We start from the raw sequence: 15,500 nt of genomic DNA on the forward strand, positions 1-15,500 counted from the left end.
GTATGCGCCACAATGCGTAAGTGCGACGGTCTGGAGATCACAAGAAGATTGACAAGAAGAGGGTGTTTGTGTGGGTGGCAACTGAATGTTTCTAGGGAGTGTCCGGAAAAACCCTGGAGGGACCGGGCGTTTTGTGGGAGGATTTGTGACGTCACCTCAATGGCTGAGTAAGTGCTGAGCTGTGCAGCTCTTGTGCACATGTGATCACACACCTGCACAGCAAATTTTCCCTTCCGCTGTAGGCGGCAACTACCTGATTACAGGGATGCAAAAAACACACCCTAGCGATCAGGTCTGAATTACCCACAATGTGCATATTTGCAGAGCAACAAGCTACAGGGAGCCATCCACACCCCCCCCCCCCGTTCCCCATGACTATGGGACACTGCGGCCCCCACAGGGGGGGGGGGTTGTTTGGGTTAGCTGGACATTCCCAAAAAAAGTGACTGTCCTGCAAAAATTGGTATAGTTGGGGGGTATGTTCAAATACATTTATTGTTTTGCATGCAGGGTAAATACTGGCTTCTTTGACATTTAGCCACAAATGCTGCACAGCTGAATTACAGTATTACACTGCAATTAACAGTTATGCTAGGACATTCCCCCTCCCAAATCTACCTCTCTCTGCATGTTACATCTGTCCCACAGTGGCGTGCGGTGAGGTCAGTGGCTAGTGAGGCACTACAGCCATAATTTCCGCCGAATCCTGCCAATGACCCTTAGCCAATGCCCGCTACTGCCTCTGAGCCGATACCCGCTGCCACCGCCAATGGCTTACAAACTCTCCCACAATCAACTGACCCAGCCCTCCACCACTAATTTCTATCTCAGTCCGATGCCGCCAATGCCCGCTGCCTGCCTGCTCATTGTTCTTGTTATATATTATACATTTTTAAAGAAAAAAAAAATGAGTGTTTGGGACTGGGAAGGGTGAGGGAGGAGGACATGAATGCAATTTTGTTGTCCAGGGCTTCCATTAACTTAAAGGAGAAGGGTCTGAATGGGTTAAAAAAAATGCGTGAGGTCCCCCCTCCTTAGTATAACCAGCCTCTGGCTCTTTGAGCCGGTCCTGGTTATTTAAATACTGGGGGAAAAATTGGACAGGGGTTCCCCGTATTTAGACAACCAGCACCGGGCTCTTAGAACGGTCCAGGTTCCAAAAATACGTGGGACAAAAGATGTAGGGGTCCCCCATATTTTTAAAACCAGCACCGGGCTCCACTAGCCAGAGAGATAATGCCACAGCCGGGGGACACTTTTATGTAGGTCCCTGCGGCCCTGGCATTACCCCTCCAACTAGTCACCCCTGGCCGGGGTTCCCTGGAGGAGTGGGGACCCCTTAAATCAAGAGGTTCCTCCCCTCGAGGCACCCAAGGGCCAGAGGTAAAGCCCGAGGCTGTCCCCAGCACCCCTGGGTGGTGGGTGCCGGGCTGATAGCCATGTGTGTAAAAAAAGAATATTGTTTTTTGTTGTTGTGGAACTACAAGGCCCAGCAAGCCTCCCCCGCTTGCTGGTACTTGGAGAACCTCAAGTACCAGCAGGCGGGGAAATAACGGGCTTGCTGGTACCTGTAGTTCTACAACAACAAAAAATACCCAAATAAAAACACAAACACACACAGCGTGACAGTAAAATTATTGAGACAGGCTGTAGCATGTGGGTGCATGTAACCCTATAAAAGTGATGGATTGGGTGACTATTACAATACCCACTGTTGCTGTCTGAAAAATTATGGATTTGTAGATTGCTCTGCCGAGACATGTTTTTTTTCTAAAATGCACCACAGGTATGGATGGATAGTATACTTGACGACACAGAGGTAGGTAGAGCAGTGGCCTACTGTACCGTACTGCTATATATTATATTATTTATTATTATTATTATCCTTTATTTATATGGCGCCACAAGGGTTCCGCAGTGCCCAATTACAGAGTACATAAACAAATAATCAAACAGGAAAACAGCAACTTACAGTTGACGACAATATAGGACAAGTACAGGGTAAATAAACATAGCTACATCAGCAGATGACACTGGAATAAGTATCAGGAGGCAGAAGACTGCTGGATTTGGTGCAGCTGAAGATTATTAAAGTAAGAAAAGAGTAAGCACATGAGGGAAGAGGGCCCTGCTCGTGAGAGCTTACATTCTAAAAGGGAGGGGTAGACAGACAGGGGTGAGACAGATGGGGTACATAGAGAGCGGGGAACAGAGGTTTAGGATGAGATTTGTCTGGGTTTGGTGAAGAAGTGGGTTTTGAGAGCCCGTTTGAAGTTTTGTAGAGAGGTGGAGAGTCTGAGGGGGAGAGGTAGGGAATTCCAGAGAAGTGGTGCAGCACGTGAAAAATCTTGGAGGTAGGAGTGGGAGGAAGTAATCCGTAGGCAGGAGTCGGTGTGCATTAGCAGAGCGAAGAGGACGGGTGGGAGTGTAAAGCGAGATAAGATCAGAGATGTAGATGGGAGAGGAGTGGGTGAGGGCTTTGTAAGCAAGTGTGAGAAGCTTGAAATGGATTCTGAAAGGGAAGGGGAGCCAGTGAAGGACTAGTAAGAGAGGAGAGGTGGACGTAGTGCGTTTGGTGAGGAAAATGAGCCGGGAAGCAGCATTGAGGATAGATTGGAGTGGAGAGAGGTATTTGTCAGGAATGCCAGTCAGGAAGAGATTACAGCAGTCCAGTCTGGAGATGACCAGTGAGTGGATAAGAGTCTTACTTAGTAGCATCCTGGGTCAGAAAGGGTCTGATCCTGGAAATATTTTTTAGATGAAAACGGCAGGTTTGTGAGAGGTGCTGAATGTGTGGTTTGAAGGAGAGGGAGGAGTCAAGGATTACTCCAAGACAGCACACTTGGGGGGTAGAGGAGATAGTAGTGCCATCAATAGATAATGAGATTGTAGGAGGTGAGGTTATGCGGGAGGGAGGGAAGATGATCAGCTCGGTCTTAGACATGTTAAGTTTAAGAAAGAGCTGGGACATCCAGGAAGAGATAGCAGAGAGACAGTTGGAGATACGAGTGAGGAGAGTAGGGGAGAGGTCTGGAGAGGAAAGATAGATTTGAGTGTCATCAGCATAGAGATGATATTGGAAACCAAAAGAACTAATGAGCTTACTTAGTGAGGACGTATAGAGAGAGAAGAGAAGAGGACCAAGGACAGAACCTTGGGGTACCCCTACAGTTAGTGGAAGTGAGGGGGAGGTGGAGTCATGAGAGGAGACAGAGAATGAACGGTCAGAAAGGTAGGACGACAACCAAGAGAGGGCTGTGTTACGCAGACCAATGGAGTGAAGGATTTGCAGTAGGAGAGGATGGTCCACAGTGTCAAAAGCAGCAGAGAGATCAAGTAGAATAAGTAGAGAGTAGTGTCCCTTAGATTTAGCAGCATGGAGGTCATTGCATACTTTTGTAAGGGCAGTTTCAGTGGAGTGGAGAGGACGGAAGCCAGACTGGAATGGGTCAAGCAGTGAGTGTGAGGAAAGAAAGGAAGTAAGGCGGTTGTAGACAATACGCTCAAGGAGTTTGGAGGCAAAAGGGAGGAGAGAGATGGGTCGGTAGTTGGAGAGAGTGTTTGGATCAAGGGTAGGTTTTTTAAGAATAGGAGAGATGAGAGCGTGCTTGAAGGCAGAGGGGACAGTGCCTGATGAGAGGGAGAGATTGAGAAGGTGGGAAAGATGGGAAAAAGCAGAAGAAGAGAGGTGGCAAAGGAGGCAGGAGGGGATTGGGTCAAGTGGGGAGGTGGTGAGGGGACAGGAACGAATGAGGGCCATGACTTCCTCTCCAGATGCATGGGAGAAAGATGACAGAGTTGGTGCGAGGGATGGGGAGGGTTCGTAAGGGTTGCGAGAAGGCTGGTTACTGATAGTCTGGTGTGATGTGATGTCCTGACGTATGGAGTCAATTTTGGATGTGAAGTAAGTGGCAAAGTCAAGAGCAGAGAGTGAGGAAGGGAGACGAGGTGGAGGTGGGCAGAGGAGTGAGTTGAGAGTGGCAAAGAGGCGCCGGGGGTTGGAAGACTGGGAGGAGATGAGGTTCTTTAAGTATGACTGTTTAGCAAGAGAAAGGGCAGCACTGAAGGATGAGAGCATAAGTTTGAAATGGAGGAAGTCTGCCTTAGAGCGTGATTTCCTCCAGTGTCGCTCAGCCGTACGTGAGCATTTTTGCAGATATCTGGTGCATTTGGTGTGCCAGGGTTGAGGTGTTAATTTGTGAGGGTGAATAGTGGTTGGTGGAGCAACAGAGTCAAGAGCAGAAGTAAGGGAAGCATTGTATGTGGAAGTGGCTTGTTCAGGGCATGAGAGAGAGAGAATAGGAGAGAGAAGTGAGTCAAACAGGGAGGAAAGGAATGTGGTGTCAATAGCTTCAATGTTACGCTTAGTGATGGTAGCCTTAGGAGGTTGAGATGGGGAAGTCGAGAGAGATAGGTTGAAGGAGAGCAGGTGGTGGTCAGAGAGGGGAAATGGGGAGTTGGAAAAATCAGAAATATCACAGCGGTGAGTGAAGACCAGATCCAGTGAGCTCCCATTCACATGGGAGGGTGAGGAGGTCCACTGGGAGAGACCAAGTGAAGAGGTGAGGTTAAGGAGTTTAGAGGCAGGGGATTGTGTGGGGATGTCAATAGGGATGTTGAAATCGCCTAGGATAATGGTGGGAATGTCAGAAGAGAGGAAGTGAGGAAGCCAGGAAGCAAAGTTGTCGATTAATTTGGAAGCAGTGCCAGGGGGGCGGTAAATGACAGCTACTCTAAGATGGACTGGTTGGAAGAGGCATATGGCGTGGACCTCAAATGTAGAGAATATAAGGGATGGTTCTGGTGGTATGAGTTGGTAGGAGTAACTAGAAGGTAAAAGGACCCCAACACCACCCCCATGGCGACCCCCAGGTCGGGGTGTGTGTGTGAATGTAAGGCCCCCAGCAGAGAGAGCAGCAGCAGAAGTAGTGTCAGAGGGCGTAATCCAAGTTTCAGTAATGGCTAGTAGGTGTAGGGAGTTGGAAATGAAAAGGTCATGAGTGGGGACCAGTTTGTTATAAACAGATCTGGCATTCCAGAGGGCACAGGATAGGGGGTATGAGTTTGTGGGAGAGATGTGAATTAGATTTTCAGGGTTGCTGTAGCGATGAGGTGGGATTAACTTTGAGGGCAGGGATGATGAGAGAGTAGTGTTGGTACGGGTGCCTGAGCTAGGAGGGGAAACTGCAGGAGGTGGGCAGGGAGGGAGGTCAGTGTGATGTGGATGGGGGTGTGGGGAGGTGACAGGGAAGGGAGAGAGGGAGCAGGGCTGAGTTGTGGGGTAGCAGGACCATGGGGCAGAGGTGAATGAAAGTGGGGTAACAGGAAAGGTGGGGGAAGAAAACAGAGGGATGGAGGGGAGACAGAGGAGGGGAGAGAGGAGGAGGTGGAGGAGACTAGGGGGGAAGGCTAAAGATACATTATTAGGTAGACACTGAGTGATGTGGGGAGTATAAGAAAACCTTGACATAGTGTTAAGTAGGTAAATAGGTTGAGGGAAAGTGGAAGTAGGAGAGGAGACTGTAAGGCAATCCGAGCAGAAGAATTGCAGAAATGCAGGTGAGAAAAGCAGTGTAGGCTCAAGGGGTGTAGATTTAGTATGAAATGAGTCAAAAGCGTAGATAAAGTGGGTGCAGAAAAGTATTTGGAGTGTAAGAAATGAAAGGATTGTGAGAGGTTTAAGAAGCAATGGTAATTATGTTAGATGTTTTAAGTGTTTGCAGGTAAAATTGCATTGGTGCAGCTGTGCTTAAAAAACAAAATTACAATAATACAGATACAGGCATTTGTAGGTGAAATGGATGGTTTATGAAATGTCCAAGTAAGGTAGTTCTGTGCTATGTAATCAGATGCAACAATCAGGAGGTGAGTGATCTGAGGAGTAAGTGACTCACATTTGTTATTAGTTCTTCAGTTTTCTTTGTTTTGTTAGATTGGTGTGCTTCTGTTTTCCTTCTTTTTCACTTCGATTGAACGCTGATTGAACACTGCTGTTATGTGTCAATTTTATCACGCTTTGATAAAAATGCACGCTTAGATCAATAAATGCACAGCCAAATGGCTTTGCACAGCCTACACCATTGGACTTAAGTAGAAGACTATCACAAGTGAAACCAATAATTGAAATCTGTAACCACACCCCACCCCCTCAAATGCCAGGCAATAAATTATCGTAAAAACAACAACCAGGCATTCCACAAAGATTAAACTGGGTCTATATCATTCAAAACTTTAAAAAAGTACTTCAAAATCACATACTATGCAATAATGTTTCAATTTGCATAACCCAGCAGAATTAGCTTTGCATATATAGATATAGTGCAGCAGAATATATTGGTGGTTGTAGTCAATTGTAATTACCTGTAGGTGACAAGAAGAGAAGAAACGTCAATTCACAATCAATATCAGCTGAAGATAAATTAACGCTGATTGAACGCTGCTGTTATGTGTCAATTTTATCACGCTTTGATAAAAATGCACGCTTAGATCAATAAATGCACAGCCTATACCATTGGACTTAAGTAGAAGACTATTACAAGTGAAACCAATAATTGAAATCTGTAACCACACCCCACCCCCTCAAATGCCAGGCAATAAATTACCTTAAAAACAACAACCAGGCATTCCACAAAGATTAAACTGGGTCTATATCATTCAAAACTTTAAAAAAGTACTTCAAAATCACATACTATGCAATAATGTTTCAATTTGCATTACCCAGCAGAATTAGCTTTGCATATATAGACATAGTGCAGCAGAATATATTGGTGGTTGTAGTCAATTGTAATTACTCAGCAGAATTAGCTTTGCATATATAGATATAGTGCAGCAGAATATATTGGTGGTTGTAGTCAATTGTAATTACCCAGCAGAATTAGCTTTGCAAATATAGATATAGTGCAGCAGAATAAATTGGTGGTTGTAGTCAGTTGTAATTACCCAGCAGAATTAGCTTTGCATATATATAGTGCAGCAGAATATATTGGTGGTTGTAGTCAATTGTAATTACCCAGCAGCAGCTCTACTGCACTCAACATCACCAGTGCTCACAATATATATAATGCTATATACTATGCCATAGTGGTGCTTACTATATAACACCTCCTACTGCGTTCCCCCTGGCAATGAGCATGACACCCAGAGAGTGAAACCCCTGGCAATGAGCATGACACCCAGCACGTGAAACTCTTGGCATTGAGCAGTTTTTGTAAAAGTAATTAGAAGCTTTACTGTAGGGCATAGTGTATCACAGATATTGTGGTGAGTGACATAATATGTTCCAAAGGGCATTAATGTGTGGGGCTTAACATGGTGGAAATTACTGTACTTTTTTCCCTGTGGTGGCCGAGGTCTGTTGGTGCAGGGTCAAGAACTGGGGTGTAAGGTAGTCTTTGCCTGCAAGGCTACGCCCATTTTATGGAGACCATACCCATTTTTGCGAGGTCACGCCCCCCCATCCCGTCCGGAGCGCTCACGCAAATATAGTTTTTTATATATATATATATATATATATGGGGGAGGGGCACAATTTTTAATGCCAATGGTGGCGGGGGGCACGCATTTGAAGCCAAATTGTTTAGAAACACCCCTGCAAGAAAATATCTGCAAATCCAATGTTACCATAAGTGTGGCATATACCTGCGCTTGCTCGCGGGGTGAGAACATCTCCCTAATTGAATTCAGCGATATGAATAGAGGTTGTGCAGCAGCCACAGAAAGGGTTAATCTCTGCAGCTTGTCACGAAATTACATTGTTGCAATTTTAGCTGGGAGCTGCAATAATTACTCTAATACATAACACAGCCAACACTTCTATATTCACACAATATACTGCATGGTGAATATAGAAGTGGTGCTTACTAAACAGCACCTCCTACTGCATTCCACATCACCGCTGGTCACACTCATATCAGGCCCATAATGCTGTATACTATGCCATAGTGGTGCTTACTATATAACACCAGGTGCTGTGCAGTGGTCAAAACACACTAACTGGTCCCATGCTGTTGTTGAACTAAAGGCCTATACACACACGATGAGATTCGGTCTTTGCTAATAGGTTTAAAAAGGTTACATAAAAGCTACTTTATGTATTTATTCATTAAAGTTTTTAAGTTGTATTTTACAACCATACAATGATATGATATATAATGTATCGTATAATCATTACATAATGTTGATGGCATTGAATTGTCTCTGCCTTGACTAGTGGCAGCAGCTTCAGCACTAGGTGGAAGTGGATCTTGATCTTTCCCTATTTTCTCTGACGTCCTAAGTGGATGCTGGGGACTCCGTCAGGACCATGGGGAATAGCGGCTCCGCAGGAGACAGGGCACAAAAGTAAAAGCTTTAGGATCAGGTGGTGTGCACTGGCTCCTCCCCCTATGACCCTCCTCCAAGCCTCAGTTAGATTTTTGTGCCCGGCCGAGAAGGGTGCAATCTAGGTGGCTCTCCTAAAGAGCTGCTTAGAGTAAAAGTTTTGTTAGGTTTTTTTTATTTTCAGTGAGTCCTGCTGGCAACAGGCTCACTGCATCGAGGGACTTAGGGGAGAGAAGTGAACTCACCTGCATGCAGGATGGATTGGCTTCTTAGGCTACTGGACACCATTAGCTCCAGAGGGAGTCGGAACACAGGTATCACCCTGGGGTTCGTCCCGGAGCCGCGCCGCCGACCCCCTTGCAGATGCCGAAAAGTGAAGAGGTCCAGAAACCGGCGGCAGAAGACTTTTCAGTCTTCATAAGGTAGCGCACAGCACTGCAGCTGTGCGCCATTGTTGTCAGCACACTTCATAGCAGCGGTCACTGAGGGTGCAGGGCGCTGGGGGGGGCGCCCTGGGCAGCAATGATAGTACCTTATTCTGGCTAAAAATACATCACATATAGCCCCTGGGGGCTATATGGATGTATTTAACCCCTGCCAGGTCTCAGAAAAACGGGAGAAGAAGCCCGCCGAAAAGGGGGCGGGGCCTATTCTCCTCAGCACACAGCGCCATTTTCCCTCACAGAAATGCTGGTGGGAAGGCTCCCAGGCTCTCCCCTGCACTGCACTACAGAAACAGGGTTAAAACAGAGAGGGGGGGCACTTATTTGGCGATATGACTATATATATTAAAATGCTATAAGGGAAAAACACTTATATAAAGGTTGTCCCTGTATAATTATAGCGTTTTTGGTGTGTGCTGGCAAACTCTCCCTCTGTCTCCCCAAAGGGCTAGTGGGGTCCTGTCCTCTATCAGAGCATTCCCTGTGTGTGTGCTGTGTGTCGGTACGTGTGTGTCGACATGTATGAGGACGATGTTGGTGAGGAGGCGGAGCAATTGCCTGTAATGGTGATGTCACTCTCTAGGGAGTCGACACCGGAATGGATGGCTTATTTAAGGAATTACGTGATAATGTCAACACGCTGCAAGGTCGGTTGACGACATGAGACGGCCGGCAAACCAATTAGTACCTGTCCAGGCGTCTCAAACACCGTCAGGGGCGTTAAAACGTCCTTTTACCTCAGTCGGTCGACACAGACACAGACACGGACACTGACTCCAGTGTCGACGGTGAAGAAACAAACGTATTTTCCTTTAGGGCCACACGTTACTTGTTAAGGGCAATGAAGGAGATGTTACATATTTCTGATACTACAAGTACCACAAAAAAGGGTATTATGTTGAGTGTGAAAAAACTACATGTGGTTTTTCCTGAATCAGATAAATTAAATGAAGTGTGTGATGATGCGTGGGTTTCCCCCGATAGAAAATTATTGGCGGTATACCCTTTCCCGCCAGAAGTTATGGCGCGTTGGGAAACACCCCTTAAGGTGGATAAGGCGCTCACACGCTTATCAAAACAAGTGGCGTTACCGTCTCCAGATACGGCCGCCCTCAAGGAGCCAACTGATAGGAGGCTGGAAAATATCCTAAAAAGTATATACACACATACTGGTGTTATACTGCGACCAGCGATCGCCTCAGCCTGGATGGGCAGCGCTGGGGTGGCTTGGTCGGATTCCCTGACTGGAAATATTGATACCCTTGACAGGGACAGTATTTTATTGACTATAGAGCATTTAAAGGATGCATTTCTATATATGCGAGATGCACAGAGGGATAATTGCACTCTGGCATCAAGAGTAAGTGCGATGTCCATATCTGCCAGAAGATGTTTATGGACACGACAGTGGTCAGGTGATGCAGATTCCAAACGGCACATGGAAGTATTGCCGTATAAAGGGGAGGAGTTATTTGGGGTCGGTCCATCGGACCTGGTGGCCACGGCAACAGCTGGAAAATCCACCTTTTTTACCCCAAGTCACATCTCAGCAGAAAAAGACATCGTCTTTTCAGCCTCAGTCCTTTCGTCCCCATAAGGGCAAGCGGGCAAAAGGCCAGTCATATCTGCCCAGGGATAGAGGTAAGGGAAGAAGACTGCAGCAGGCAGCCCATTCCCAGGAACAGAAGCCTTCCACCGCTTCTGCCAAGTCCTCAGCATGACGCTGGGGCCGTACAAACAGGTGCGGTGGGGGGTCGTCTCAAGAGTTTCAACACGCAGTGGGCTCACTCGCAAGTGGACCCCTGGATCCTACAAGTAGTATCCCAGGGGTACAGATTGGAAATTCGAGACGTCTCCCCCTCGCAGGTTCCTGAAGTTTGCTTTACCAACGTCTCCCTCCGACAGGGAGGCAGTATTGGAAACAATTCACAAGCTGTATTCCCAGCAGGTGATAATCAAAGTACCCCTCCTACAACAAGGAAAGGGGTATTATTCCACACTATATTGTGGTACTGAAGCCAGACGGCTCGGTGAGACCTATTCTAAATCTGAAATATTTGAACGCTTACATACAAAGGTTCAAATCAAGATGGAGTCACTCAGAGCAGTGATAGCGAACCAGGAAGAAGGGGACTATATGGTGTCCCTGGACATCAAGGATGCTTACCTCCATGTCCCAATTTGCCCTTCTCACCAAGGGTACCTCAGGTTCGTGGTACAAAACTGTCACTATCAGTTTCAGACGCTGCCGTTTGGATTGTCCACGGCACCCCGGGTCTTTACCAAGGTAATGGCCGAAATGATGATTCTTCTTCAAAGAAAAGGCGTCTTAATTATCCCTTACTTGGACGATCTCCTGATAAGGGCAAGGTCCAGAGAACAGTTGGAGGTCGGAGTAGCACTATCTCAAGTAGTTCTACGACAGCACGGGTGGATTCTAAATATTCCAAAATCGCAGCTGTCTCCGACGACACGTCTGCTGTTCCTAGGGATGATTCTGGACACAGTCCAGAAAAAGGTGTTTCTCCCGGAGGAGAAAGCCAGGGAGTTATCCGAGCTAGTCAGGAACCTCCTAAAACCAGGAAAAGTGTCAGTGCATCATTGCACAAGGGTCCTGGGAAAAATGGTTGCTTCTTACGAAGCGATTCCATTCGGCAGATTTCACGCAAGAACTTTTCAGTGGGATCTGCTGGAAAAATGGTCCGGATCGCATCTTCAGATGCATCAACGGATAACCCTGTCTCCAAGGACAAGGGTGTCTCTTCTGTGGTGGCTGCAGAGTGCTCATCTACTAAAGGGCCACAGATTCGGCATTCAGGACTGGGTCCTGGTGACCACGGATGCCAGCCTGAAAGGCTGGGGAGCAGTCACACAAGGAAAAAATTTCCAGGGAGTGTGATCAAGTCTGGAGACTTCTCTCCACATAAATATACTGGAGCTAAGAGCAATTTACAATGCTCTAAGCTTAGCAAGACCTCTGCTTCAAGGTCAGCCGGTATTGATCCAGTGGGACAACATCACGGCAGTCGCCCACGTAAACAGACAGGGCGGCACAAGAAGCAGGAGGACAATGGCAGAAACTGCAAGGATTCTTCGCTGGGCGGAAAATCATGTGATAGCACTGTCAGCAGTGTTCATTCCGGGAGTGGACAACTGGGAAGCAGATTTCCTCAGCACGACCTCCACCCGGGAGAGTGGGGACTTCATCGGGAAGTCTTCCACATGATTGTGAACCGTTGGGAAAGGCCAAAGGTGGACATGATGGCGTCCCGCCTGAACAAAAAACTGGACAGGTATTGCGCCAGGTCAAGAGACCCTCAGGCAATAGCTGTGGACGTTCTGGTAACACCGTGGGTGTACCAGTCGGTGTATGTGTTCCCTCCTCTGCTTCTCATACCTAAGGTACTGAGAATTATAAGACGTAGAGGAGTAAGAACTATACTCGTGGCTCCGGATTGGCCAAGAAGGACTTGGTACCCGGAACTTCAAGAGATGCTCACAGAGGACTCATGGCCTCTGCCGCTAAGAAGGGACTTGCTTCAGCAAGTACCATGTCTGTTCCAAGACTTAACGCGGCTGCGTTTGACGGCATGGCGGTTGAACGCCGGATCCTAAGGGAAAAAGGCATTCCGGAAGAGGTCATTCCTACCCTGGTCAAAGCCAGGAAGGAGGTGACCGCACAACATTATCACCACATGTGGCGAAAATATGTTGCGTGGTGTGAGGCCAGGAAGGCCCCACAAAGAAATTTCAACTCGGTCGATACCTGCATTTCCTGCAAACAGGAGTGTCTATGGGCCTCAAATTGGGGTCCATTAAGGTTCAAATTTCGGCCCTGTCGATTTTCTTCCAGAAAGAATTGGCTTCAGTTCCTGAAGTCCAGAAGTTTGTCAAGGGAGTACTGCATATACAACCCCCTTTTGTGCCTCCAGTGGCACTGTGGGATCTCAACGTAGTTCTGGGATTCCTCAAATCACATTGGTTTAAACCGCTCAAATCTGTGGATTTGAAATATCTCACATGGAAAGTGACCATGATGTTGGCCCTGGCCTCGGCCAGGCGAGTGTCAGAATTGGCGGCTTTGTCTCACAAAAGCCCATATCTGATTGTCCATTCGGACAGGGCAGAGCTGCGGACTCGTCCCCAGTTTCTCCCTAAGGTGGTGTCAGCGTTTCACCTGAACCAGCTTATTGTGGTACCTGCGGCTACTAGGGACTTGGAGGACTCCAAGTTGCTAGATGTTGTCAGGGCCCTGAAAATATAGGTTTCCAGGACGGCTGGAGTCAGGAAAACTGACTTGCTGTTATCCTGTATGCACCCAACAAACTGGGTGCTCTTGCTTCTAAGCAGACGATTGCTAGTTGGATGTGTAGTACAATTCAGCTTGCACATTCTGTGGCAGGCCTGCCACAGCCAAAATATGTAAATGCCCATTCCACAAGGAAGGTGGGCTCATCTTGGGCGGCTGCCCGAGGGGTCTCGGCTTTACAACTTTGCCGAGCTGCTACTTGGTCAGGGGCACACCCTGGCTGAGGAGGACCTGGAGTTCTCTCACTCGGTGCTGCAGAGTCATCCGCACTCTCCCGCCCGTTTGGGAGCTTTGGTATAATCCCCATGGTCCTGACGGAGTCCCCAGCATCCACTTAGGACGTCAGAGAAAATAAGAATTTACTTACCGATAATTCTATTTCTCGTAGTCCGTAGTGGATGCTGGGCGCCCATCCCAAGTGCGGATTGTCTGCAATACTTGTACATAGTTATTGTTACAAAAATCGGGTTATTATTGTTGTGAGCCATCTTTTCAGAGGCTCCGCTGTTATCATGCTGTTAACTGGGTTCAGATCACAGGTTGTACAGTGTGATTGGTGTGGCTGGTATGAGTCTTACCCGGGATTCAAAATCCTTCCTTATTGTGTACGCTCGTCCGGGCACAGTATCCTAACTGAGGCTTGGAGGAGGGTCATAGGGGGAGGAGCCAGTGCACACCACCTGATCCTAAAGCTTTTACTTTTGTGCCCTGTCTCCTGCGGAGCCGCTATTCCCCATGGTCCTGACGGAGTCCCCAGCATCCACTACGGACTACGAGAAATAGAATTATCGGTAAGTAAATTCTTATTTTACCCTCCACCTTTTTGTTCTCCATTTTTTAATGTGTGGAATTATATGCCAGTAATATATCTGGAATTAGACGGTTGTAATGTCTGGAATTAGATACCACTAGATAGATACCAGATATCACTGCATACCCTCCAACATTTTACACACAAAAATCGGTACAAATTAGAAAAAGGGGCGTGGTCACAGGTAAAGGGGCGTGGTCACGCCCCTTTTCCTATACTTTCAATGGAAGTTTGGAGAGCCAAAAATAGGTACAGACCATGAAAAAAAGGTACTGTACCTATTAAAAAGATACAGTTGGAGGGTATGTCACTGTGACTGGAATGATGACATATGCACAGTGACAGGACACTACCACAGCACCCTACAGCAGCCATATGCGGCACAAGACACTGGAGTATTAGTAATGTACTGTAGTATACTGAGCACCACAAGACAATGAGCAGTGATACGGAGCACTGATGAGATTACTAGAACTGACACAGAGCAGCCAGATGCAGCACTGGACTATTAGTAATGTTCTGTAGTATACTGAGCACCACAATGCAGCACAAAACAATGAGCAGTGATACTGAGCACTGATGAGGATACTAGAACTGACACTGAGCAGCAAGATGCAGCACTGGACTATTAGTAATGTACTCTAGTATACTGAGCACCACAATGCAGCACAAGACAATGAGCAGTGATACTGAGCACTGATGAGGATACTACTGAGAACTGACACTGAGCAGGAGAGACACACTACAATTTCATCTTGCGCCTCTTTTTTTATTTATCTTTGCATCATGTGCTGTTTGGGGCTATTTTTTTAAGTGCCATCCTGTCTGACACTGCAGTGCCACTCCTAGATGGGCCAGGTGTTTGTGCTGCCCACTTGGGTCGCTTAGCTTAGTCATCCAGGGACCTTGGTGCAAATTTTAGGACTAAAAATAATATTGGGAGGTGTGAGGTGTTCAGAATAGACTGGAAAGGAGTAGAAATTGGTTATTGAGCTTAATACTATAGGATCAAAATTACCCCCAAATTCTATGATTTTAGCTGTTTGAGGTTTTAAAAAAAAATCACCCGAATCCAAAACCCGAAAGTGTGGTTTTGCCAAAACGCGTCCGTATCCAAAACACAACTGCGGATCCGAAACCAAAACCAAAACATGAAACACGAAAAATGCCCGCTGCACATCTCTAGTTAGGGGAGAAGCATGTAGCCTTGTAGACTATGCACAGCTATATCTAGAAAAATATACGATCTAATCTTTAACCAACCAATGCAAGAAAGTATTTAATGTGAAAATACGAAACACTAGACTAATTGGAGGTGCGCCCTAAAGCAAATTACAATGTTAGGATTAGGGGGTTCGGAAAGACCTCTAGTGTATACACTACTATATACATTTTAAGATAGGAAGGTACAAATTACATATTCACATTGCATCTATGGGCTGGATTCAAATGTCCCTTTCCTCCCTCAATCGTGCCCGTCAGCAGCTATTCTAATGTTGCTGCCAACGGGTGCGACATGTTTATTTCAGCTCGCTACCCCCAGGGGAAACAAGCTGAAATGTGTGCAAAGAGACCCATTTGGGCAACCAAACGGTGTCTTTTCACGATCGCGCCTATT

The 15,500-nt window shown here is 46.8% G+C and overlaps 1 long non-coding RNA gene across 1 annotated transcript in view; it reads left to right on the forward strand.

Moving 5' to 3' along the window:
• The window catches only part of LOC135037383 (uncharacterized), a 137,415-nt gene that overhangs the window by 100,046 nt on the left and 21,869 nt on the right, over window positions 1-15,500 (forward strand). The window lies entirely within an intron of this gene.

Source organism: Pseudophryne corroboree, unplaced genomic scaffold, assembly GCF_028390025.1.
Source record: "Pseudophryne corroboree isolate aPseCor3 unplaced genomic scaffold, aPseCor3.hap2 scaffold_672, whole genome shotgun sequence".
Lineage (NCBI taxonomy): Eukaryota > Metazoa > Chordata > Amphibia > Anura > Myobatrachidae > Pseudophryne > Pseudophryne corroboree.